We start from the raw sequence: 24,815 nt of genomic DNA, 5'->3' as shown, positions 1-24,815 counted from the left end.
CCCTCACACACTGACCGAACTTCGTAATCCCATAATCCAAACTGAAGAGTATCCCTGGGGCCCAGTGTCCCATGATGTCAAAGAGAATTTTGCTTTGTAATATGCTATAAAAGCATCTTCCCAATGATTTCCCACTGGAGTTTTACATAAGGTACTGCTCTCTGACTTGCAGTTTAGAAAATTGCACAGCAAAAATTTAGTTAAATTTCATTTTAAATTTGGAAAAATTTCTTTCAATAATGGAGAGGAGTAGCAAAGCTGCTATTTTATCTTTCTGTGAGCACCCCTTGCTAGCTACTGACTCTGATCAGTTGAGAAGCAGAACTCCCATTACTGTGACAGGCTGAGCTAGATGTTTTTCTATTCCAGGGTGATACTTATTCTAAATAATGGAAAGTGGCCTGTGTAATGATACATACATACCAAGTTAGAAACTATTATTTTCTCTGTCTTGAAAACCCTTGATGGTATTTACATTCTAAATTAAACTGAACACTGTATATTGATTTTAATATGTTAAGATGAAATTCAATTTCATGACGACTGCTACCATCATAGAGCATGTAGGATCAATGTGTTTGCTGATCTCCTGCTTATTACCAATATCTCCCTAAGGTTTTGATACAAGATTTACAAGAATATTGCTTCTGAAGACGTGTGCATAAATATGCTATCAAAGAAACTACAGTGCATTGCACATTAGGCAGTGAATGATTTGTTTGCAGCATTGTAATAGGATGGCATAAATACTGACACACCCTTCAGAGAATTCGTTGTAGTCGGTCCACCTAGCGGAGCTCAGTTCCTTTCCCAAGAAGCAGAGCTGGCAGGAGAAGTCTCCTGGTGACTGCTGTTGGAATCTGCCCTCCCCAGAAAGGAAGTGCATTTCAGCTAAGACAGAGCTATGGGTATACGGGATGAGCCTGTTGAAATGGCAGCAGGCCCGATGGCCAATTAGGTGCCAGGAAGTGCATGTGTGCGTTGATCTTGCTCCATGGAGTCTTCCTTTGACAACCAGAGAGGCTCTCTAATACAGTGGACTTGAGCTTGGGCTTGGAGTTGACAAGGGTTTGAGGTCAAATCCAGATTATGTCACTCAGCAGCTAGTGTGGCCTTGGGCAAATTACTTGATGTCTTCCTCCAAAAAATGGGAAGAATAATACCAAGTATCTTACTGATCTGAAGATTTAATGAGCTAATACACATCAAAGGCCTCCTCCACACTACTTGGCTTTGAGGAAGAGCTCAGTAAGTGGTAATTACCCTGAACACATAAAACTCATATCACAGGGCCTCCCCTGGTGGCGCAGATGGTTGAGTGCTGTGCTGTGAAGCTGTCCACAGCCTCTGCAGTGCCGGTTCAATCCTGGTCAGCTGGCAAGGGTCCCACATGGTGCAGCAGACCTCTCCTGTCTTGCCCGCTGCTCCCCTCAGCAGTGTATTTCTTCAGACTGCCTGTTCTGTTCCCTGCTCTGTCTCTGGTGAATCCTCTCACCCTCCCGCACATCTGGCCTACCCTGGTTCTTGTATAAATAAATAAATAAATCTTTTAAAAAATTATAAATTAAAAAAACCCTCATATCACAGTCATTCAAAGAATGTTTTTATTAAATTCTCTTTATGAACAAGACACTGTACAGACCTGTAGGAAAATGCAATGATTAACATACTTTCGTCCCTACATTGGGAGGGCTACTTGAGTAATTGAATATACAAATATCTAGAATTTATAATAAAATATGATGCAGGACCAACAGAAATTTATAATAAAGAGCTATGGGAGTTTACATGGTAAATAGGGAAGATCAAGGTAGCCTCTTGAAAAGGAAGCCATTGGGTTCTGAGTCTTGAGGCAGGACTGGACTTGGGTGTGCAGAGTTAAAGGTGCAGAGGATGGCGATATGGAAGCAACACTGTGAGACACAGATGTCCAGCAGCTCTGGTTGACTAGAAAAGATGTAGCAATATAATTGAAAAGAAATTTGGAAAAAATAGGTGGGAGGAAGACTAGAGGCCACGATCAAGAGTTTGGTCTTTATTTGGTGCAAAATGGGGTTCTCTCGAGGTCTGTTTGATTAAGGAGCACATTGATCTGAGCTCTGCAGCAGGACAAGAGAGCTGGCAGCTTGCAATCACGCGGCCCCGTGTGCCATACTTTATGTGCATCAACCCATTAGTTACCATGAAATCCTAGGAGGTAAACACTTGTATTGTCATTATTGACCTAGAGAAATTTCTTTTTAAAGATTTATTTTATTTTTTATGCATACAAGAGCTGGGGTGTAGGACAGAGGTGTGGGGTGAGAGGATTCACCAAAGACAGAATGGGGGGCAGAACAGGCAGATCTACTGAAATACACTGCTGAGGGGAGCAGCGGGTGAGTCAGGAGAGGTCCGCTGCAACATGTGGGTAGCTCCCTTGCGGGGATCAAACTGTGGATAGCTTCATTGTGCTGAGACTTAACCCCTTGCACCACAAGGGAGGCCCAACCTAGGGAAATTAAACCAACATCCAAGATTATTAGATAGTCAGAATTTGACAGAGGCAGGATTTAAATCCAGGTAATCTGCCTGTAGCACCCACACCTTGATCATCAACCTCACATTCAGCTGCTTCAGAAGGTGTTGAGAGTGGAGTGAAGAGGGCCAGTGAGGAAACCATCAGCAAAAAACATCTGAAATAATATAAGGACCTGAGTAATATGGTTATAGTAGAATTGTGGTATAGGAAGACAACCATTAGGATTAAAACAAGGGTGGAATGGAAAGGATTGAGGAATGAGTTTCATATCATGTATTGAGAAAACAAAGATTCAAACATAGCCAACTTTGCCTCTGGAAGAAAGATAATCAGGCCATTCCTGGGCTAAGACAGCACAGCAGAGTGACACAAAAGCATGAATGTTGGACCCTTGGCTGACCTTGTGCAAAATTAATTTGTCTACAAAAGTAAAGAGTTGCAAATTTATTTAAAATTAAATGAGCTATGAAATGTTTCTAGAAGTGGGTGGAACATAGGAGGCATTCAGTAGACATTAACACTCTTTCCTGATGAAAAGCTCAGTGAACATGGTGGTTGTGAGGAAGATGGAGGAGGAAGATGATATCCCAGAGGGTTAGCCTCTCTAATACTGACCAGATTTGCTGTTTTTAGAAATTCCACAGGGAATTTGCAGGAGAAGGCAAAAGTTGAGAGGCAAACACTGATATTGGAGTTGGCCAGAGGCAATCCTGGATCTCTACCATCTAGGGAAGGGTGGGTAGAGAGGGCCAGAAAAAGAACAGGGAGGAGAGAAAGGGAACTTCTGTGTTGCTATGGTAGGGTTGACTTTCTGATACTAGAGCTCAAGGGGAATCCAAGTTAAATGATGATTATGCCCTGTGCAAACTTTCTTTGCAACCAGTCACCACTTAGAAGTCTTTGACATACAAAATTATGATGTTGAAACTATTGACATTAATATTCAGAACATTATTTAAATGAAGTGGGGGGAGGGGTTGATAGTTCCACACACAAAGATCAGAAATTACAGAACCCATAATGCCTAGCATTTAGTCCACTGGGGAACTGTAGGGGTGGGCTTTCAGAGGTTATATAGATTAATGGGAATGTAACCCAGTGACTGAAGCCAAAGATTGTTATAGGTGGCACCCCCTGGAGGAGGGTGCTGGTGAGGATAGATAGTCCCAGGGAAAATACGAACAAAGTATTGCATTTGGGGTGGAGACTCTGATAAGAAATATAAGGGACTGCAGAAGCAACCCCCAGCATTCAGTGTTCAGGTTTCAGCGTTCGAGCATTTAGTGTTTGGGATTCAGCATTTAGAATTTCAGCATTTTAGGATCTTCAAGGATTCTGGGGTCAGCAATTTCTGCCCCCACCGTGCCAATCTTTCAGAAGGCTGTTGTGGGCCTCTGAAGGAAGTGGAGAGGTTGCCTCGCTGAGTTGTGTGAGTGTGGCTGTTTGTCCAGTGGTTCAGCCACTGCAGTGGCCGTTTTGAATGTTGCTTGTCTGGTGCTGTGTTGGCACATCTTGGCAGCTCCAGTGAGCATCTTCTGTTGTGTCTTCTATTGTTTTTGTGAGTTAGAACTTAGCCTATAATCTGGCTGCCGCATGCTCCAGGTCCTCAGTGGCGGGAAGACGCCATCTTGAGAATGTGGCCTGTTGTTGGAGAGAGGAGCTCTACATCCTCAGTAGTGGGAAGACACCATCTTGTGAGCATTTGTGCTTGAGACTTTAAACACTGGACACTGCTTTGGGTGAGGTAAAAGGCCATTTTTGGCCTCAGTGACTTTGTTTTCCCTGGTTTGCTAAATAAATCTCATTATTATTCTCTGAACCTAAGTAGTCTTACAATTGCTCATGGGTGAAGAACTCAGACAGTGACCGGCAAACTATTTGGGCAGTGTCCTTGGCCAATTTTAGACCCCTTTCTGCCCTATATCAGGAACAGGGAGGAGCGAGAAGTGCACATGGCTGTCCCCATGAACTCACTCTCTCTGCCCGTTTCTTCATTTTGTTTCTGAACAGACCCTATCTGTGCCTTCACTAGCTAGTTGCCTCTGAAATCAGCATACCTAATCTGTATTATAAAACTAAAATTCAAAAAAGACCTAGAGGATTTTAAGTCCCCTTGAAAGAAGCTCTGGAATCTCATGTCATAAGGGAGTCCTTCCTTAATAGACTTTGCCTCTGAACTTGTTGGTCATTTTAATTAGTGGGCTCTTGTGGTGGAAGCAGGAACTAGGGAAAATGGTCACAGAATTGACGAGACTAGATCAATTCTATAATCAGAGTCCCAGGGTAGTGAGGCAGCTTGTAAAAGAATCGAACCTACAACCTATTCCACAGACTGCTGAATTGATTAATTTATGGAGAAGAGAGAATCATAGAAATAATTGCTCAGAAATTGCAGAGATAATGATCTTTCTGGAAAAAAGGAAAAAGAAGGAAGAAATTCCCTTTGAGGATAAGCTGCATAAAGTTTATGAACCATCCTCTGCTTAAATGAATCAAATCTTCCAGCCCCAGAACACCTCAGAAAAACACCTCTAAAATGTCAAACAAGGCTTATTACGTCATCCGAATGCCTTTGAGAGATGAAACAGAATATTCTTCATGCTTGAAGCAGCTGTCTTCCAATTATAAAGCAGCCCTCTCAAATGCCTACACTGGAGGAACCATTCATCACCAAACCCAGCTTCCCATAAATGTTCCAACTCACATTTTGTTCTAGAGCTCATACCCGTTTCATTTTGATGAGTTCTCCCTGGCTAACCTGGACTCCCTAGATATGCTTTGCCCTTAGATCTGAAACCACTGTGATTTAAATCAATCACTGGAGACCATAAGGCTGAATACCTTCAGTGAGACAGTTGTGATCATTCTATACAAGTCATCCTCAAAGTGTGGCCCAGGATTCCAGGTCCCTGAGTCACTTTATTAGGACCCATGAGACCTCACTTTTCAATTACACACCTGAGTGATGTAGGATTTATGTGATATGCTTCCATAAAAAGGGCATAGTGCAATATATTGCATATAAGAGCATGTATGAAATGCAAATTTTATATATAAAAGCCAGACATTTAAAATTTTTGGGGGCCTCCCCGGTGGCGCAGCGGTTGAGCGCTGGGTTGCGAAACTGCGCGCGGCCTCTGCGGCGCCGGTTCGATCCGCGGCTGCTCCCCGGCCACCAGAGGAGGGTCCCACGTGGCGTGCAGACCTCTCCTGCCGCCCGCTGCTCCCCTCAGCAGTGTACTTCGGTCCTTCTGCCTGCTCTGCTCCCCGCTCTGGCTCTGGTGAATTCTCTCACCCTCCCGCGCTTCTGACTGTACCCAGTGCATGTATAAACAAAACAAACAAACAAACCAGCAAACAAATAAATAAAGCATGCCTCTATAAAAATAAATAAATAAATAAATAAAAATAATAAAATTTTTTGGGCAATGCAAAATAACACTACTCATCACAATTTTTTTCCATCATGGAATGTATAACTATATATTTTTTAAATGTTCTTTATGCTAACATGTTAAGCATCCATTATTATTTCTAATTGAATTTAAATATAATAAAGTTCTCATTTTAATTGCTAATATAGTTAAGATCAACAGATATAATCCACCTAAAAACAAAACAAAAAAGCTCTTTGGGGATCCTCAATAATTTTTGAGAATATAAAGAGATCCCTTAAAAGTCTAAAATCTGTATTCACTAAGGATGTTGTCTGTTTCATTGTTTTATCGCCATTTCATTAATTTTCCAGTGAAATTATTTTTGCATTTTATATATAAAGGAATCTAATCACTGAGCCACAAATACAAACCTAAGTTAAAAGCAGTTAATGGATAAGTAACAAAATGTGATCAGCAATAGTAGAGTCAAGGTATGGTCATCAGGACTTGAAAACTACAAAAAATAAATAACATAGAAAGGAAGTGGATGAAGTTGCAGCTTTACCAGCGCTGATGCAGTAACAACTAAAAGCACAGTGGGAAGAGCTGGGTCAATGAATATTTGCTTTTAAAGGCTTCCCAGGGCATCCTCATGGTTTTGTCCTGGAATCTTCCACTCTGGTTTTAAAGTGACCAATGCCTTTGAGGAGCAAGGGAGAGAACTCGTGTTTGATGGTGGGTGTGGACCATCTCAGGCATGAACTCTGGCTCCCCAGGGCCCTGAACTTGGAAGTGACATTAGACAGGATACGATGTGAGCCAGGGTTTATTTTTCTGTGTTTGTTTTTTTTTTTTTTCTCAGAATACACATCATTATGGAAGAAATAGCAGAGAGCAAGCCTCCTTAAGTGTGCTGGGTAGACAAGTTAGCTTCAAAAGGCTGGTACAATGGTGGTAATAAAGGCCTTTGATTTGTTATAAATAATTTATACTTCGCTCATTTTTTTAAGTAGGCATCTAATTTATAATAGAAACAGAGACTTGGGAAGGAGACCATCCATTCCTCTCTCCCTGTCAGCATGGGTTGTTTCCTGCGGAACATTTTGGAGTGCTTCATCTTGCAGACACTCTGTCTAAGTCTGTTCCACCAGGAGCCTAATGCACTGGTCGTGCCTGATCAACGTGCAGAGCTGGAGAGCAGCAACAGTATTAATAGCACCAGTGGGCAGGCGAACCCGGGTGACAGGACTTCACCACTCACTCTGGAAGACAACCTCATATTCATATTGACTGGCTCTGGAAAAGTATTTCCTGAGACCCTTTAACGTTCCCCCTTGCTCCCCATTATGCCATTACCAGTAGTTAGGGCTTTCGGCTGTCGTTGATGGAGAGGTAGGGATGCCATCTTTTCTAAGTGCTCCTGGAAAGCGCTGACTTGGCAGCCCTGAAGGTAGGGTTTTATATATCCCCAGAAGAGGCAGATCCTAAACAGAGGCCCAGGAGTTTCCGCATTAGCTTGCCAACAGACTTCAAACTTGCTCTGTAAAGTGCCATCCTGGACTTTGAGTCTGAAGGTCTGGAGAGGTGATAATGAATTGGAAGGTGTGGTGGGATAAGGAGAAAGGTCAGAATTTATCAGAAAGCGAAGAACAGTCACTGTGTTGTTTTGCTTAATGCCTCTGTTAAACTATTCCTTCAAACCCTGCATTGACTGCTCCCATTCGCTTGACTTTTGAAAATAGCGATTGGATTAAGGTTTGATGTTTTTAACTTCTCAAGCTAGAGCTCAAATGTATGCATGTGCAGAGTGGAGATGTCTTTAGTAATCAACTAAAAAAATAATTTGTAGAAAAAGTCTGTAAAACCTAGTTCTCCTCTCTTTTCACCTCCCACACCCCCAGGGGAGACTGGAAGAGAGCCATGGAAGTCTATTGACATTTATTTACAAAAGTCATCTTTGAGACAAAGAAGTGAACATGATATCTCATGTTGAATTTCCTTGGAAACTGCCCTTTGGAAAATTTTGATTCTTCAGTTTTATTCCAGTCTCTCCACAACTTGAAACAAGCTTCCAGCTAGAAATAATAGTATTAAATTAAAAGTATAAACAATTATTAGAAATATATAGTCTTAGAAACCATTAAATTTGTTCCTTAAGCAGGTTTATTACTTTTCTGCATAGTTGCATGAAAATTTGTCTTCCACCAATTTGACACAAAATAGCCAGGATCAGATTTATTCATCTTATCAATACCATTATTTTGTACTGTCAGGTACTCAGAATATTATCTGGGTAGCAGGTATAGTTCCTCAAAAAGCAGAATCTCCCCTCCCCTCCCCCAACAACTCGCCAATGTTAAGCAATTATTTTGCAGGTTGAAAAATAAGCTTAGTCTTATATCAAAAGCTCTGTAGCACCTATAGTGATTTAGAATTCAAATGTGGCTAATTTATAAAACAACCACATATCACTGTTCACAGCAGGAATCAGGTACTTAAACTCCACTCAGAGCATAGTTAGTTTCTTTTCTTGGACCTTTTGCTTTCAGAAAAATCTCTTGTGAATGCTGAAGAGTTCTTCCTTTCCCCCAATCTTCTCAGGACTAGGGTGAGCCTGATTTCAGGGCAGACAAGCCCAGGCCTGACCAGAACACAGTCACCTGCATTGTGGTGACTGAGAGGATTCTTAGTGACTAACAAAGGGTGCCCTTCATGAGCGCTACAGGATCTTCCACCCAGAATCTGGGAGAGTTGCACAGCAGACCCAGGAGACATTATTGGGAAGCCAGAGTAGGAGAGAGCGTGTCCAGTGCCATCTGGTTTAGAGCATTTGTCTGTTTAGAGCATTTGTCTGTTTAGAGCATGATCAAAGATGAGTTTTGCAGTTGGTCCCAACATAATGGAAGGCATGGTGCATGGTGAGAGAAGAAAATGGGAACTGAAACTTTCTCTAAAGAATCTTTTTCAACTAAAACTTGCCATCACAGGTACTGATGGAGAGGAGGGATAGAGAAGTGGGCGGAGGAGTTGGGACTGAGCGATCTATCCAGGTCGTTACTAGCTCTAGGATTTTGAACCAGTCACAGTTTCCAGCTCCTTAGATGCTTTGCCTAAAAACCAGGGGTGATGATACCTGCCTTAAAGACATCACAGGAAGCAAGAAAGAAAATGAGAACATACTTAGCAGATTTAAAAAACATTAAATTATCACTATCATCTACCTCTTTCCCTTCCTTTTGAAATTTTACCTCTTTTTCTCGGTTCTTCTGAACCAGGGTTTTTTCTATCCCAGGTCTTATGCTGCTGGGATAACTGATTCTGTCTTCCCTCAGTTAAAACCTAGTTACACTTTCCCACTGTCAGCCTCAGGAAGCAAGGGACAGGGCAGCATGCAGAAATCACGGTGAGGAGCACACAGTCTCTCGCAGAGACTTGGTCTTTTCTCCAACCATCTTTTTTCATGTATCTCTCTGTTCAAGGTCAAAGGGGCTAGAATTGAAGGAAGGACACTATGAATTACAAGACCACAATGAATGGGTGAAGGTGGGTAGTTCCATAAAAGGTAACAGGTGTTAGCATTAAAAGAAGAATAGAGAGGCAAAGACTATGAGGAAATAGATGCTGGACTAGCGAGACCACAGATTTCCACTTTGCCACACAGACTTCGACCTAGTGGTCTTTGTCTTCTAAAACAATAATTTATCTCTTTCTTAGTTAGTTCCAATTCTAGTCTAACATTTCTACATATCTAAAATTAAATGGGGCTCGTCGGACTGATTCTGGTTTATGCCTTAGATTGCATAAGCATTTTGGCAGTCACTGCATTACTTGTTCCTATGAGTGCAAAGTCAGCAGAAGACCCAAAGTCTTTTTTTTAAAGATTTATTTATTTATTTATACAAGAACCAGGGTACAGGCCAGATGCATGGGAGGGTGAGAGGATTCACCAGAGACAGAGCGGGGAATAGAACAGGCAGACTGACGAAATACACTGCTGAGGGGAGCAGCGGGTGAAACAGGAGGGGTCTGGGGCACCATGTGGGACTCTCACCTGCTGGCTGGGATTGAACCAGCACTGTAGAGGCTGTGGACAGCTTCACAGTGTGGCGCTCAACCACCTGCGCCACCAGGGGAGGCCCTCAAAGTCTTTTTCATGAGTATTTCATGTAAGCCAGGACTTGCCAGGATCCTTAAGTGTCTGCACCTGATTTTTATCTTAAATGTAGAGTGTATATTTATCCCTTTTAAGTTAGTTTCAGTCCACCAGGATCTTTTCCAACTCCTAACTCTGTCATCCAACAATCCAACAAATTAGCTGCCTTTCCAATCAGGAGCCATTGTGTACCAATTTATAAGCTTTTGCATAGAGCATAGGGGAGGTCGACAACCTCAATTTGCATCCACACTTACTAGTTGTACAAACTTGGGGAAGTTTCTTAATCCTTCAATGTCTCAGTTTACTCATCTGTAAATTAGGTATAATATTTTCTGCTTTAGAGGGTAATTTTTTCTAGAGACGATTAAAACAGTTCATGTTAAAAACTCATGCACAGTAATTCTTAGTTAATAAAATACTGTCTGTACGTCTAAATCAGCAAAAAAAAACTGTACAGGTTAGAATCCTGGCAGAGTCTGCCTTCCATTTGGAATATTCTTTGCATATCACTAAAAGTTACTGACACATTATCCTCTGCTTGTCAACCCAAATGCAAAAGCAGTATAAATATTCAGCCATGTTTCCCATGTCTTCTGAGTAGGATGCCAATCTGTATACCCACTTCCATTGCATCCAAAGCAGACTTTCCCAAGGTGACTCATGGACACAACTGGAAGATTGTGCCTGCCCCTTCCCCTTCAGCTCCTAACTGAGAGATTATGAGTCAGTCATTTAACCTCTCTGGATCTCACTTGCCTCATTAAAATAAAAAAAAAAAAAAAAGAATGGGTATACCCAATATGATTTTCCTTAAAGAACAATTTACTTTTAAAATTCTTTGTGAAGCTCCTTCATGTCTAAATCTAGCTCCTCACACTCTAAAATGTCAGGCTGTGTACCCCTGGGCAGTGCTGTTCTGGCTGATCTTTTGTGGGGCTTTGCCATGATCTGTGTCACCTTGGTGTCACTAGCTTTCATCTGGCTGTTACTGAGTGATGATCAGTGAGGAATCTCTACAGTCCATGAAGCACTTAGGATGGTGCTATTAGGAACTAAGGGTGTTTGTGAACCCCTCCGTGGGGATTAGATATCCAAACTCTGCAAATTTGGATTTGCTGAATCAGAATTTCTGCACGTAGGGCATAAAAAACAATCATTTAATAAGCTCTTAGGTGAATCTTACGCACACCAGTTTAAGAACCACTGACGCACTCAGGGCTACTACCCAGAGGGAATTCACAAAGACCAGCAGGCAGAATTCATCTCCTGCCCGCACTGAGGGAGTCTGCCAGATGCAGTCTTAGGAATAGAACACGGTGGTTTTACTTCTGTCTGCTTGTTCAGAGCCACTAAGAGCAGATGATGTGTGAGTCTTCACTGATTCCTCAGATGTGCACATGATCTTTGCAGCAGAGAAGCCCCAACCGCAGAACCTACTCATAGAAATTAGTGCTGGAAAACACTTCCCAAAACAGTCAGAGATGAACTTCCCCATCAGGGATTTCCCAAGTCACTTCTGCATTAGAAAATAGATGATCTTTCTCCCTCAGGCTCCTGAGGATACATTAGAGACTCCACAACTACAGCTAGGCCATTTTTCCCAAACCTCAGCCACAGCACTGTGAGGGCACAACGGAGTCGCTGACAGACAGTCCCTGAGAGCTGGAAGGACAGACGGTCGCTTCCCCTCCCCTCAGAGAGCAGGTAGTCCAGGTGGAGAAACATGCGGAGGCGCTCCAACAACCCAGTCACAAGCTGCGAGTTCTGAAACCCTTGTGTTTTTAATCTTTTTTTCTTAATTTTTAATTTTTTAAATTTTTTACATCATTGTTCTTTTTTTTAAACAGACATTATTTTTTATTTTCTTTTTTAAAAAAAGATTTATTTATACAAGAACTGGGGTACAGTCAGAGGCACGTGAGGGTGAGAGAATTCACCAGAGACAGAGCGGGGAGCAGAGCAGGCAGATGGACTGAAGACACTGCTGAGGAGAGCAGTGGGCAAGAAGGAGAGGTCTGCCGCGCCATGTGGCTTTCTCCCTGGCCAGCTGGGAATCAAACTCTGGGGATCGAACCCAGGCTGCAGAGGCTGGGGCAGCTGTACAGTGCGGCGCTCAACCCACTGTGCCACTGGGGAGGCCCACATCATCATTCATTTTCAAACAATATTTGCTTCCCCCACCCCCTCAGGTGTAGTCCCCATAGAGTTTCCTTCCCCAATGCACCCATGCACCATCACCTCAGTCCCCTGTGCTCCTCCCTGCCTCCCTCTGATCCCTCTCCCTCCCCCTCCCCTGCAGGATGTCTCTGATTTATAATTGTCCATTTTTGCTTTGTTATGTTTTGCACTGTTGTTATTTTTTTACACTGATGTCTTATTGGGTTCCCTTATATTCCTGCTATAAAGGAAACCACCTGTTATTTTTCTTTTTCCTTCTGGCTTATTGCTCTGAGCATAATTTCTTCTTTAAAGCCCACCTTTCCCCCACTCTGGTGATCTGTGTCCTCACTTTGTCATCTGCCTCAAGTACCACAGGCACGTGAAGTCTGCACATCAGTGGTTCACCTGATGCACCTATACTTCTGAGCCTGTTCTGTGGAGAGAATATTTTTAGGGTTGCTGAAAGGACATTACCATGTACTTTGGGTTCCATTTAAATATTAGCTTAGTAAAATTTTGCGAGTCTCTGCAATAGGTAAAAGGGGTAAAGTATTTATTATTAGTTCCTTCTTCATTCCAACTTCTCTCTGACTAAGGTTATTAACTTTAGGTCGGGAGTAATGAAAGAAACCTGAACTCAGGACATTATCTTTTAATTTTGTTTTAATTGTAATGGTTAATCTTGACTAACACCTCAAAGTTCTTGAATGCCTGTTCTCAAGGCAGATTGTTCTCTACCGATGTTGATTTTTTTGCTAGCATCAACTCTACCACTGAGTGGGGCAAAAAGGAGATTTTGTTAAAAACATTTGTGTAAGGGAAATTTGACTCTATATTTTTGATTGGTGTAGAGAATTGAAATAATTTGTGGGATTGCCTAGTATCAATTATTAAGTTTTTAGGAAATTATTTTGTTTTATTGCTTTCGAGTAGAGGCAATGTTGTACTTAACACTTAGACACACATTAATGAATAGATGTTAGGTTCTCATCCTATCTCCCTCTTGTCTCAAAACCCTTCGTGTTCTTGAAAGGGTTTTAAATAGTACTCTCTGACCCCGTTTATGCTAGCAATTTTCTCATCAAACACTCCATTCATTGTTAGTATAAAGATAAATTTAACCTCATGTGTGATGTAGTTATAAGTCCCAAATAATAGGAGGAAATTTTTAAGACAAATTTTGGAGATTTCTCAGAGAATTGTTGTCTATTTATGAGGATAAACATTATCACAACAAATTATTAGATGCCAAAAGGTTTAGATTTAGGGTCTTCAAAAATTCAGAGATGGAAAGAAATGTAGGAATCCACTAAATTGACTATATTCTTCACAAATGAGGAACAGGGAGCACGGGAGGTGAAGGTAAATATACCAAGTATAGCAGTCAGGTTCCAAGTGGCAAAGTTCCAGCTGAAACAACTGGGATGTGTTGCCCAGCAAAACAAGCAATTCCAGGAGTGACCAGCTCCAGGAATTCAAATACATGTCAGCCAGCTCTGCTTCCTCGCATTTCTCAGGACTGCCTTCCTCTGGCTTGCTTTTTTTTTTTTTAATAAATTTTATTTTTATATTCCCCATACAATTACAATCCCCTTATTTTGACCCCAATTCATCCCCTCCCTGCCCCCCACCCCCCATAGAGTGTCTCTGGTTCATAGTTTTTTGTTGATTTTGATTTTCACTTTCTTATATTCATTTTCCTGGTCCCTTATTTAAGTTTTCTAGATTCCTGCTATGAGTGAGACCATCCGGTGTTTTTCTTTTTCTTTCTGGCTTATTTCACTGAGCATGATCCCTTCCAGCGCCATCCATGTTGCTGCAAATTGCATGTGTTTATCTTTTTTGAATGCTGAGTAATATTCCATGGTATATATGTACCACATCTTCTAGCTTGCTTTTTAGTGGCAAAGATGGAGACTAGCAGCTATCAGTTCAGATTATCCTTTCAATTCATAATGCCAGTGACAAGCAAGCATCTCTTTGCTGGTAGATCCAGCAAATCCCAGGGATGACCCTAAACGAACTGACTTGGTCTCTGTTCCTCCTTGAGTCCACCACTGTGACCAGGGAGGTAAAAGACTAACTCATGTGTTATAGCTCAGAGCCCAGCCAGGGGTGGGGGTGAGAAGAGGGGACAGCTCCCAAAGAAAAAAAGGGAAGTCTAGGCAGAAAGTCCTGAACACCCACTGCCTACAGGCACTCGGGAGCTAGTGACAAAGTCACTGTGCAGTCAGAGCCCCTGCCCACTGGCCTAGTGTTTCCTTCCATCAACTGAGTTTCTGTTTGGCTTTTGTTTTTGTTTGTTTTGTTTTAATTTTGGAGCCCTTTAGACATCATTTCTTTTGGCTTAATTTAGGGATTGGAAAAGAAGAACATCTTAATACCATCTTGTCCCTGGCGATATTTCTTATTTTTATTTCAAAAGGGTCAACCTCTCTGAGCCCTGCAGACATATCCATGCTCCTTTATAGATGGAATTCCTCCTGGGAGACATGTTCAAGAGAAGATTCTTTACATCTGTTTTCCCATTTTCCAACATATGGTCCAACATGTGGCCAAGGAAATGCTAAGGGTGTCTGGTTCCCCAGCTCGGACTGCTGCCTGAATTAGGAGAAAGCACTGATATGTGTCCCAAGTGACCCGAACCTTTAGAACCTCTTAACTCTTCTTCCTAGAGCCTCTTACAAAAGAGTCCACATTTGCCCTAAATGGGGCCTGTTTGCAAAGGGCCACCTCCGTGATCTTGTTGGTTTTCCCTGAGGCTGGCACATGGTCTGCTCACTAAGAGTAAAAGGAAATAAGTGCACTCCATCAGCCTTCTTCCCTTTTCTATCAAATGTAAGTGGTGTTATAATATTGATATGATCAAGACTAATGAGCCATTAATTCTAATTCAAAAAAAAAATGAGGTAACTGAACATGATCCTTTACAGCGCATTGATCTGATATGCCAGATGAAGGCAAGGTTACATTTCCTCTTGGAAATATGCCTGCTCTTCACAAGCAATTTTAAAATGTTCCCCATATGGATGTGCTCTTCAGTGTGCCAAAAATAAATCTAGTAGGAAGAGACAAATAGAATGTCTGAGGAGAAAATACACCCACCTTTCAGCATTTCTGCATCCTTCTCTTTCTTCCTCCCAGGGTCAGGCCTGGTGGCAAGTCAATATCGAGTCACCAGAATGTGCTTGGGGTGGCACTGATTTCTCAATAAATGCAAGTACATGTGAAGGTCAGAAAATGTATACATCTGTAATCTCTTCCTCCCCACACACAATAGTGAGCAGCAAGAAAATCGAGTTTTAATCAACAGTCATAGGTACCCTGTAGGGGCTTAATTCACAAGCATGTAATTGAGGGTGGAGCTGACAATAAAGACATTTTCTTCTGCCATGTTTAAGAGGTAATTTACTATGCCAAGTTGAAGCTACAAAAAAAGACTTAGGGTACATTTTCAGAAGACTTATAGTATACTGTCCATAAAATACTTTGTCCCTCCTCTAAAGGAACTAATAGTTATTCAAAAACTATCCTCTTTTCTTAAGAAGAAAATATCTAGGGTATGAATTTGGAGATAGTGTTTCTAGTGACTAAGGCAAGTACAATGCCTAATATAAATCTCATAAAAATTATTTTAAATAGCAATCACATTCTGGTCTCCCGGGTACTTAGATCAAGTTACCTGTGCACATACTTGAATATGTACATTGTTGTGGGCTGAACTGTGTTTACCAAAAATCCCTACATTGGAGTCCTAACCGCTAGTATCTCAGACTGTGACTTTGCTAGGAGATAGGATGTTTAAAGAGGTAATCAAATGAAAATTAAGTCATTAAAGCAGGACCTTATCCAAATTGAGTGGAATCTTTATAAGAGGAGGTTAGGACATAGACAAGCACAGAGGGAGGGCCTCACGGAGACAAAGGGATAAGACAACCAACTGCAGGCCAGAGAGCGTGCAGGTGAAACCAACCCTCTGACACTTTGATCTTGGGTTTTTAACTTCTAGAATTTGTGAGAAAAGAAAGTTCTGCTATTTAAATCACCCAGTATATGGTCCTTGGTTAGAGCAGCCCCAACAAACCAATACATACAGCAATAAGACTTTCGGGGGACATTAAATCTCAGAGATTATGTTTAGAACATGAGTGTGACAATTTAAAAGAAAAAAATTCATTAGAATCAAGAATACAGTGATTAGAATTGTTCCCAAGAATGGAAGAATCTAGTTGTGAAGTCATGTTACTTGGTGAAGAGAAACTGTACTCCAGACCAAATTATCTATTATCTCCAAACCTCAAGTTTCTCATGAGTTATATGGAGATAATAACACTGTGACTGATACCATAACTGAAAAGAGTGAGGCCTCAAGAGACACAAGGTGTTTCCCTAAATGTGAGAGGAAAAAGCCCATATAGGTGATACCAAGTAGGTGTGTCAGGCTGGATCTGACTGTTCTGGAAAATAGGCCAATTAATTAAATTAGGGAGTTGAAGGCTGCCTTTACAGCCCCAAGAAAGTTTATTTTGATGGAACTAGGAGCTAATGAAGGGTCTTAGAAGTCATAATATCAAAGTAGCACCTTAAGAAGGTTAGGACCACCTTTCCTGTGGGAGTGGCTGAACACGATCTTTGACGTGAGGGAAAGGGTGATCAGAGGCTGATGTAGTGGAGGTGAAGGTCCGAGTGCATAAATGATGGCGGCGATAATAGCCCATGACTAATGGCATATGACTATTTATATTAGAGTGCTCTGCAGCAGCCAGCTCCAGTCAGTCCCAGGGATTCTTGGCAAAGGCTTTTATTTATGTGCTAAAGTTTGGACACTTATGAGGCACCATTTGTCTTTTAGCTTTTAGTGACTTTTCTCTCACAATAGGAAACCATCATATTTGATGACCACAACAAATCACTGGCCAGCAGAAAACCTTAGTCAAAAAACAAAAAAAACCCTCAGGTTTTTTTATTCAACTAACCTATTTCAACCAGTTCCTGACAGCAGGGGACCTGCATTCACAACATTGTAAGCCAATACTTTTCGCAAAAGGTAAAGTCTTGCTTGTAGTCAGACTGCCTCTCAGACCACAGAAACCAGGATCTCTGAGGCATGGATCCAAGTCACAGTCATTTCTCAAACTCTGCAGATGACTCCCAGGTGCAGTCACAGCTGATATTTTTCATAATAGCTCACCCCGGTCATTCAGAAAGTGGCAGAGGATACTCTATTCCAATGCCCCTGATTCAAAGGACCACATTCAAGGTTCTTGGAACCATGACAATATATTAGAATCAACTGAAGACAGTTATAAAATCACCAGCCCCAAAGATTCTGGGTTGTTTTGGATAGGTTGGGTTCAACCATGGATATTTTAAAAAAATCTTCGCATGCTATTTTAATATTTAGTTAGGTTTGAGAATATTGCCTTATATTATTCTTATCAGTTTAATAAAAAATACTTGTCATATTTATTTTCTGCATACCTTGAAGGCTTTCTCAAACCAATCTATATTTCTATGTGCTTTCTCATTGGTCTTTTCTTGCCCTAAGGGGATGTATTTAGAGTTCTTGACCTCTATCTGCTAATTAATATGATCAATGACTGTAATACTGAATATATATTGAATACACAATATCACAATATACCCAAACATCACCAAAAGTGTCTGAAAATCTAGAAGCTTAAGTATAAATATTTCAATGGTGAAAATTTTTTAAATATACACATGTAAAAATATATAAAGAAATTGTCTGAGCAAAGCCAAATAATTTCTAGAAATGACCACCATCAACAAGAACCCCAAAAGCAGAAAATTAAAGAAAAGACTGTCACATATCCAGAGGGCCTTGTATGAGGACAGGGACACTGGAGTTCTGTCAGGTACTTTTGTAAATGGAAAGCAACTACAAAAAATGAGATTAAGACCAAATGCTTAGATGGAAAAGTGTGAATGAGCTTATAAGGTGCTAAGAGGCAGAAAATATATTTTTTAAAATATTTTATATAATTCTTACATCATTTTTCATCTTTGTACAATGTATGCATTTTAATTTGGTTATATTCCCTATACAATTGCACCCCCCCTTATTTTGACTCTAGTTCTTCCTCTCCTCGTCCCACCCTAATCCCCCCCGTAGTATGTCTCTGGTTTATAGTTGCTTTTTGATTTTGATTATTACTTTGCATTGACTATTCTTTTTCCTGGTCTCTTATTTAGGTTTTCTAAATTCCTGCTATGAGTGAGACCATCCGGTATTTTTCTTTTTCTTTTGAGGAAGAAAATATTATGATTTTTTTTCCCCCACATGATTATTCTGTTATTTTTAACTTGATTTATACTTTTGTTTCTTAGAGTTTTTTTTAATGGCTCCATTGGGATATAATTGACATAAAATAGAGTACACAGTTAGAATTTGATGTTTTTAATATATCTATATACTCATGAAACCATAACCACAATCAAGTTAGTTACCCTCAGAACTTTCTTTAAGCCTTGCTATGATCCTCCCTTGCCACCCAGGCAACCACTAATCTGATTTCTTTCATTATAGATTACTTTGTCATTTCTAAAGTTTTAAATAAATGAATCCCTCAGTACTATATACTGTATAGAATCATACATGTTCTAATTTCTTGTTTAGCTTCTTTTATACATTCCCATTAACAAGTGATGCATTTTATCGCATGTCAGTAGTCTATTACTGTTCTTGACTGTATAGTAGTCCATTGCATAGCCATACCACCATTGTTTATCCATTCATCTGTTGATGGAATTCAAAAGTTGATGGACGTACGGGATTTATTTTGCTATCATAAATAAATCTGTCATCACTTCTTGGTCTTTTGGCTAAGATCAAGTGTAGTATAAATAAATCTGTCATTCATATTCTATACAAGCCTTTGTATAGACATATGCTTTTTTTTTCTTGGCTAAATGAATGAGGTGAATGTTTAGATTATACAGAAATTGTGGTTTAACTTTTAAAAAAAAAACTGCTAAACTGTTTCAAAATGGTTGTACCATTTTACATTCTCACCAGCAGTGTATGAAAGTTTCTGTTCTTCCACATCCCCATCAACAACTGATATGGTTAGTGTTTTTAAATTTAGTCATTCTTATAGGTGCATTCTTATAGGTGTTATCTCAATAGACTTGTAATTTGCCTTTCGCTGAGACTAATGATGTCAGTTAACAAACTTTGATTATAGCTTATTTAGTGAAGATCAGTGAAAAAATTTGCCCATTTTTTAAATAAACTGATTTCTTACAATAGAGCCTTAGATGGTTTTTAAATATTTGGGATACAAGTCTTTTTATAAGCTATAAGCTTTACAAATATTTTCTTCCAGTCATAACTTATCTTTCATCCTCTTAACAGGGTCTTTTGAAGTTTTTAATTTTTTTTTTAATAGAGGCATGCTTTATTTATTTATTTATTTGTTTGTTTGTTTTGTTTATACATGCACTGGGTACAGTCAGAAGCGTGGGAGGGTGAGAGAATTCACCAGAGCCAGAGAGGGGAGCAGAGCAGGCAGAAGGACCGAAGTACACTGCTGAGGGGAGCAGCGGGCAGCAGGAGAGGTCTGCGCGCCATATGGGACCCTCCTCTGGTGGCCTGGGAGCAGCCGGGGATTGAACCGGTGCCTCAGTGGCTGCGGGCAGCTTTGCAACCCAGCGCTCAACCGCTGCGCCACCGGGGAGGCCCTTGAAGTTTTTAATTTTGATGAAGTTTAGATTATCAGTTTGTTCTCCTGTGGAGTTTATAGCTAAGAAGTCTTAACTCAAGATCACATAGGTTTTTGGGCCCTCCCCGGCGGGTTGAGCGCTGTGCTGTGTAGCCATCCACAGCCTCTGCAGCACAGGTTTGATTCCTGGTCAGCCAGGGAGAAACCCACATGGTGAGACAGACCTCTCCTGCCTCACCTGCTGCTCCCCTTAACAGTTATTTTGCTCCATCTGCTTGCTCTGCTCCCCACTCTGTCTGGTGAATTCTCTCATCCTCCCTGTACTCCAGTTCTTGTATAAATAAATAAATCTTTAAAAAAAAAATCACATAGTTTTTTTTTAAATGTTTTTTTAAGATTTATTTATTTATTTGTTTATTTATTTGTTTGTTTGTTTGTTTGTTTGTTTATTTATTTATTTATTTATTTATGCGAGCACTGGGTACAGTCAGAAGCACCGGAGGGTGAGATAATTCACCAGAGCCAGAGCGGGGAGCAGAGCAGGCAGAAGGACCGAAGTACACTGCTGAGGGGAGCAGCGGGCTGCAGGAGAGGTCTGCGCGCCATGTGGGACCCTCCTCTGGTGGCCGGTGGCCGGGGAGCAGCCGGGGATCCAACCGGTGCTGCAGAGGCTGTGGGCAGCTTTGCAACCCAGCACTCAACCGCTGCGCCACGGGGGAGGCCCCACATAGGTTTTCACTGAAGTTTTCTGCTGGGAGTTTTAAAAATTTTTTATTTAACATGTTGGTCCATGATCAGTCAAGTTAATTTTTTATATGGTGCAAAACATGAATGCAAATTTTGGTTGTTTGTTTTTATTTATTTGTTTTTGCATAAATGGCAATTGTTCTGGTGTCATTTAACATAAATGACTATGTTTCTCCACTAAATTACTATTGCATTTTTAGAGCAATCAATGTGGTTCTATTTTGAACCCTCTATTTGACTCATTTTCTCCTATATGAAAGACTTCCTCTAACATTCTTATAGTACAGGTCTCTTAGTGATTATTTCTGAATTTGTATGTCTGGAAAAAAATCTCTAACACATTTCATTTTTCAGAAGGTTATTTCACTAGGTATAGAATTCTAGACTGAGATATTTTTTAGCACTTAAAAAATGTGTCTTCCCTATCTTCTCATTGGCATGGTTCTTAAAGGAATACTGTTATTATTTTTATCATTGTTACTCTATAAGTAACAGAACTTTTTTCTCAAGGTAATTTTAATAGTTTTAATGCCAGTTTTGGATAGCTTGACTATGGTATATTTTGGTGTAATTGTCATGTTCTCATGCCTGAAGTTTGTTGAGCTGTTGGATTTGTGGTTTATAGATTTTGTCAAATTTGGAAATGTTTTAGCCGTTATTTCTTCAACTATTTCTTCTTCCTAACTTCTCTTCTCTTTTGGGAATTCCAAGTGCATATATGTAAGGTCACTTGAAGTTGTCTCCATATTACTGATCTTGATTTCATTTATTTTTATTCATTTCTCTTTTTGGGTTTCTATTTTTATGGCCTCACTTTTCTTTTGCAATGTCTAATCTGTCATTAATCCAATTCAATTTCCACCTCATCCATTTTATTTTTCAAGTCCAAAAGGTCAATTTGAATTATTTTAATAGGCCATTTCCCTACTTAACCTTTCAAATTATGAAATAAAGTCTTAAAATTATTTTAAAATCCTGTCCATTACTCTAATATTTCTGTGAGTTCTGGATTGGTTTCAATTCATTTTTTTCCTCATAAATTGTCATATATTCTTACTTATTTGCATGTCTGGAGATCTTTGATTGGATATAAGACACCATGAATTTCCCTTTGTTGAATACTGAAGATTTTATATTCCTATAAATTTAAATGTTCTTGAGCTTTGCTAAGGGATAGAGTTAAGTTACTTAAAAATAATCTAATTAATTCTAATTTAAATGTTCTTGAGCTTTGCTAAGGGATAGAGTTAAGTTACTTAAAAATAATCTAAATAATTCTAATTCTAAATAATCTAATTAATAATCTAATTAATCTAATTAAAAATAATCTAATTAATTTCTTTTAATATTTGTTAGTTGAGATGAAAGCTCTGTTTAATATATGACTAATTTTTCCACCAGGAGTGAGGTAAATCCCTCAGAGTAATCTACCAATAACCCTTGAAATATAACACTTTCCAGGTTGACTGCTTGGACCAGACACTATTCCTAGCCCTATGTGTATCTGTGTGTGTGTGTGTGTGTGTGATTTTCCTCCCCTCTAATCCTTTCAGATGGTCCATACCACAGCATGGACAGCTCCAATTGTGCAATGGTCAGTACTCAACTGCGTATGCAAGAAAGACCTCTGCAGATTTCTGGGGCTCTTTCTCAAATACTTCATCCTATAAACTCTGGCTGCCTTGATCTTCCCAGACTCCTAGTTCTGTCTCCCCAATTCAGGGAGCTGCCAGTTATAGATTGGGCTCCCTTTTCTGAACCAAAGCCTGAAAACTTCCTCCATCCAGTGAGCTAGGGCAGCCATAGAACTGACTGTTCATTCTATGATTCTTCTGAATCATTGCCCTTTGTTGTGTTAAGTATTTTGTCTGGTTCACTTGGTTTCAGGTGGAAGAGTAAATCTGATCCTTGTTCCTCTATATTAAATATAAAGTTAAGTATTTTCAGGTCATTTAAAATTCCCTAATTATAGGTGTTCAGTACAAAACAGAAGTTAGGATTACACTAGGAGATGGCAAATATAAAATGTCTAAATAAAAGCATAATTCTTAAGTGATCCATATACAACATATATAGTGAGTACACATGTAGATCTAGTCTATTCAGATGATTTTTAAGAACCATCATGATAAAGACTAGTCTTGCATTCCTCATGTACCCTATCAGAACCCCTCAGTTGCATACATAGTGAAAATGACTAATTTGCATTCTCCTTTCACAGTTTAAGTCTGTTTCTTTTGACTTAGCTGGGACAGTGAACCATCACAAATGTTTACTAGTATGCCTTCCTACTTAGATCTTGAAAAAATTTCTTCAGCATCCTTTAATAGGCAAAACAAAATTTGAATAAAAGGTCCCAGTTCTGGTTACTTTTTCACTCATGAAAAGAGAGGAACTATCTCACTTGCCTTTAATAATTCTTACTGTTCTCTGCAAAATGGTGTATTATGGATTATTGGAAAAATTAAGCATGGAGGTTTCTTTTGGGAGTCAGTAGAAAGGACACTGAGACAGCCCAGAGTTACAATGCAGCATAGGGTCAGATGTGCCTTTGTTGTCATCATGGTGCCACATGCTGCTTGCTGTTGGGAAGGTTCTTGACTTCGCTAAGCTTTGGTCTGATCATTTCTAAGTGAGCATAGCAATATCACCTTGCAGAATTGGCTTAAAAAATACTTAGCATAGACCCTGCTATAGCAGGGGAATATATTATTTCAGAATTTGGAATCAGGCTCTGATGTTAATTAGCTGTGGGGTTAATAGTATGTCATTTCAACATGAGGTTTTTTTCTAGAAAATGCAGGTAACAAGCACTTGGTAAAATATCTGTGATAAATACTTGTTGCTTAATCCCTGCCAAGTAACAAGCACTTCAACAACCCATGAAACCTCTGTGGGATTCTTGAAGAAAATTAAAACACTTGGGGGTAAGAGGTGACAGTTGATATTTTAGACTCTGTTCAACCAAGTCTTCATTTCTTCCAAATCAACAGAGCATTCTCTTCAGAAACAAAACACAGTTATTCAAGGACTGTCAAGATGAACACCCCAATGTTCATCAGACCTAATTAATTTTTGCATTATTATTTTTTAAATATTTTATGTATTTTCAATACAAATTGATATAATAAAAACCAAGCAAGCATACAGCATTTTGCATTATTATTTTATCAGGTCTCACATTTTGGCATTAAATAATGATATAAATCAACTAGAAAACAGCATGAAAACACCAATAAAGACAAATATTATCTTAACTTTCTCATATTGCTCTCTTGTAATGTCTCATAATAGAAGTGGTTAGGAGAAAAAGAAAAATACCTTTTAAGATGATCCCTACCATAAATATTTAAATCCTGATGTTGTTCATACTAGACAAAAAAAAAAAAAATCCAGGAAAGGAAATGCAATACTGTCTTCAGTAGTGATGTAGAGATAAACAATAATAGCCGTAATGCACCACATAATACATAGAGAAATAAAATTGATAAAGAATCAGAAAATAAAAGTCCCTCAAGAAACCTTTTCATAAAGCACATATAAACAGGAAAACAGGAATTCTGAAAACAGTTCAAAATCTTCTTTTATTTAATCCCATGCTGACTATACGCAGAACTGTCATGAATATGAAAGAACAGATAGTTTTTCTCTTATAATAGCAGTCATAGAATAAAATGACCCCAGTATACTGAGCAGTATAGGTAGCAATTTCAAGATATAAAATTAAGATATTGAAATAATCTGCTACTAGTTCTTCTTGCAAATAAATCAGACACAAAAACCTAGTTAAACCAAACCAAATTCTTTCAAAGATTTTATAGAAAAAACTCATCATTTTCCAATAATTTTACAGAAAGAATAGAAAAGTTTTGTATTAAAAGCACTTGTTGCCACACATATGCACACAGCCCGTGATTTCTACTTCTTATTCATTCAGTTGCCCTGTGAGGGAGGAAAGGCTATCAGAGAACCAGAGTGGTTGTGTAGTCTGAATGGGCTTCCTACGGATTCTGCCGTGAGCCCAAACACTGAGCAACTTTGCTTTTTTCTACTTTTAAAGGGAAAAAAAAGGGCAACTTATTCAAATGATCCTAATTTCCACCTGCAGAATTCTTGACTGTAAGATATTTCTAATTTAATTGCTTTAGATGAGGTAATTATTTACTCCT

The sequence above is a fragment of the Talpa europaea genome (assembly GCF_964194135.1).
Source record: "Talpa europaea genome assembly, chromosome: 6".
Lineage (NCBI taxonomy): Eukaryota > Metazoa > Chordata > Mammalia > Eulipotyphla > Talpidae > Talpa > Talpa europaea.
Note: the sequence above shows the minus strand (reverse complement) of the source record.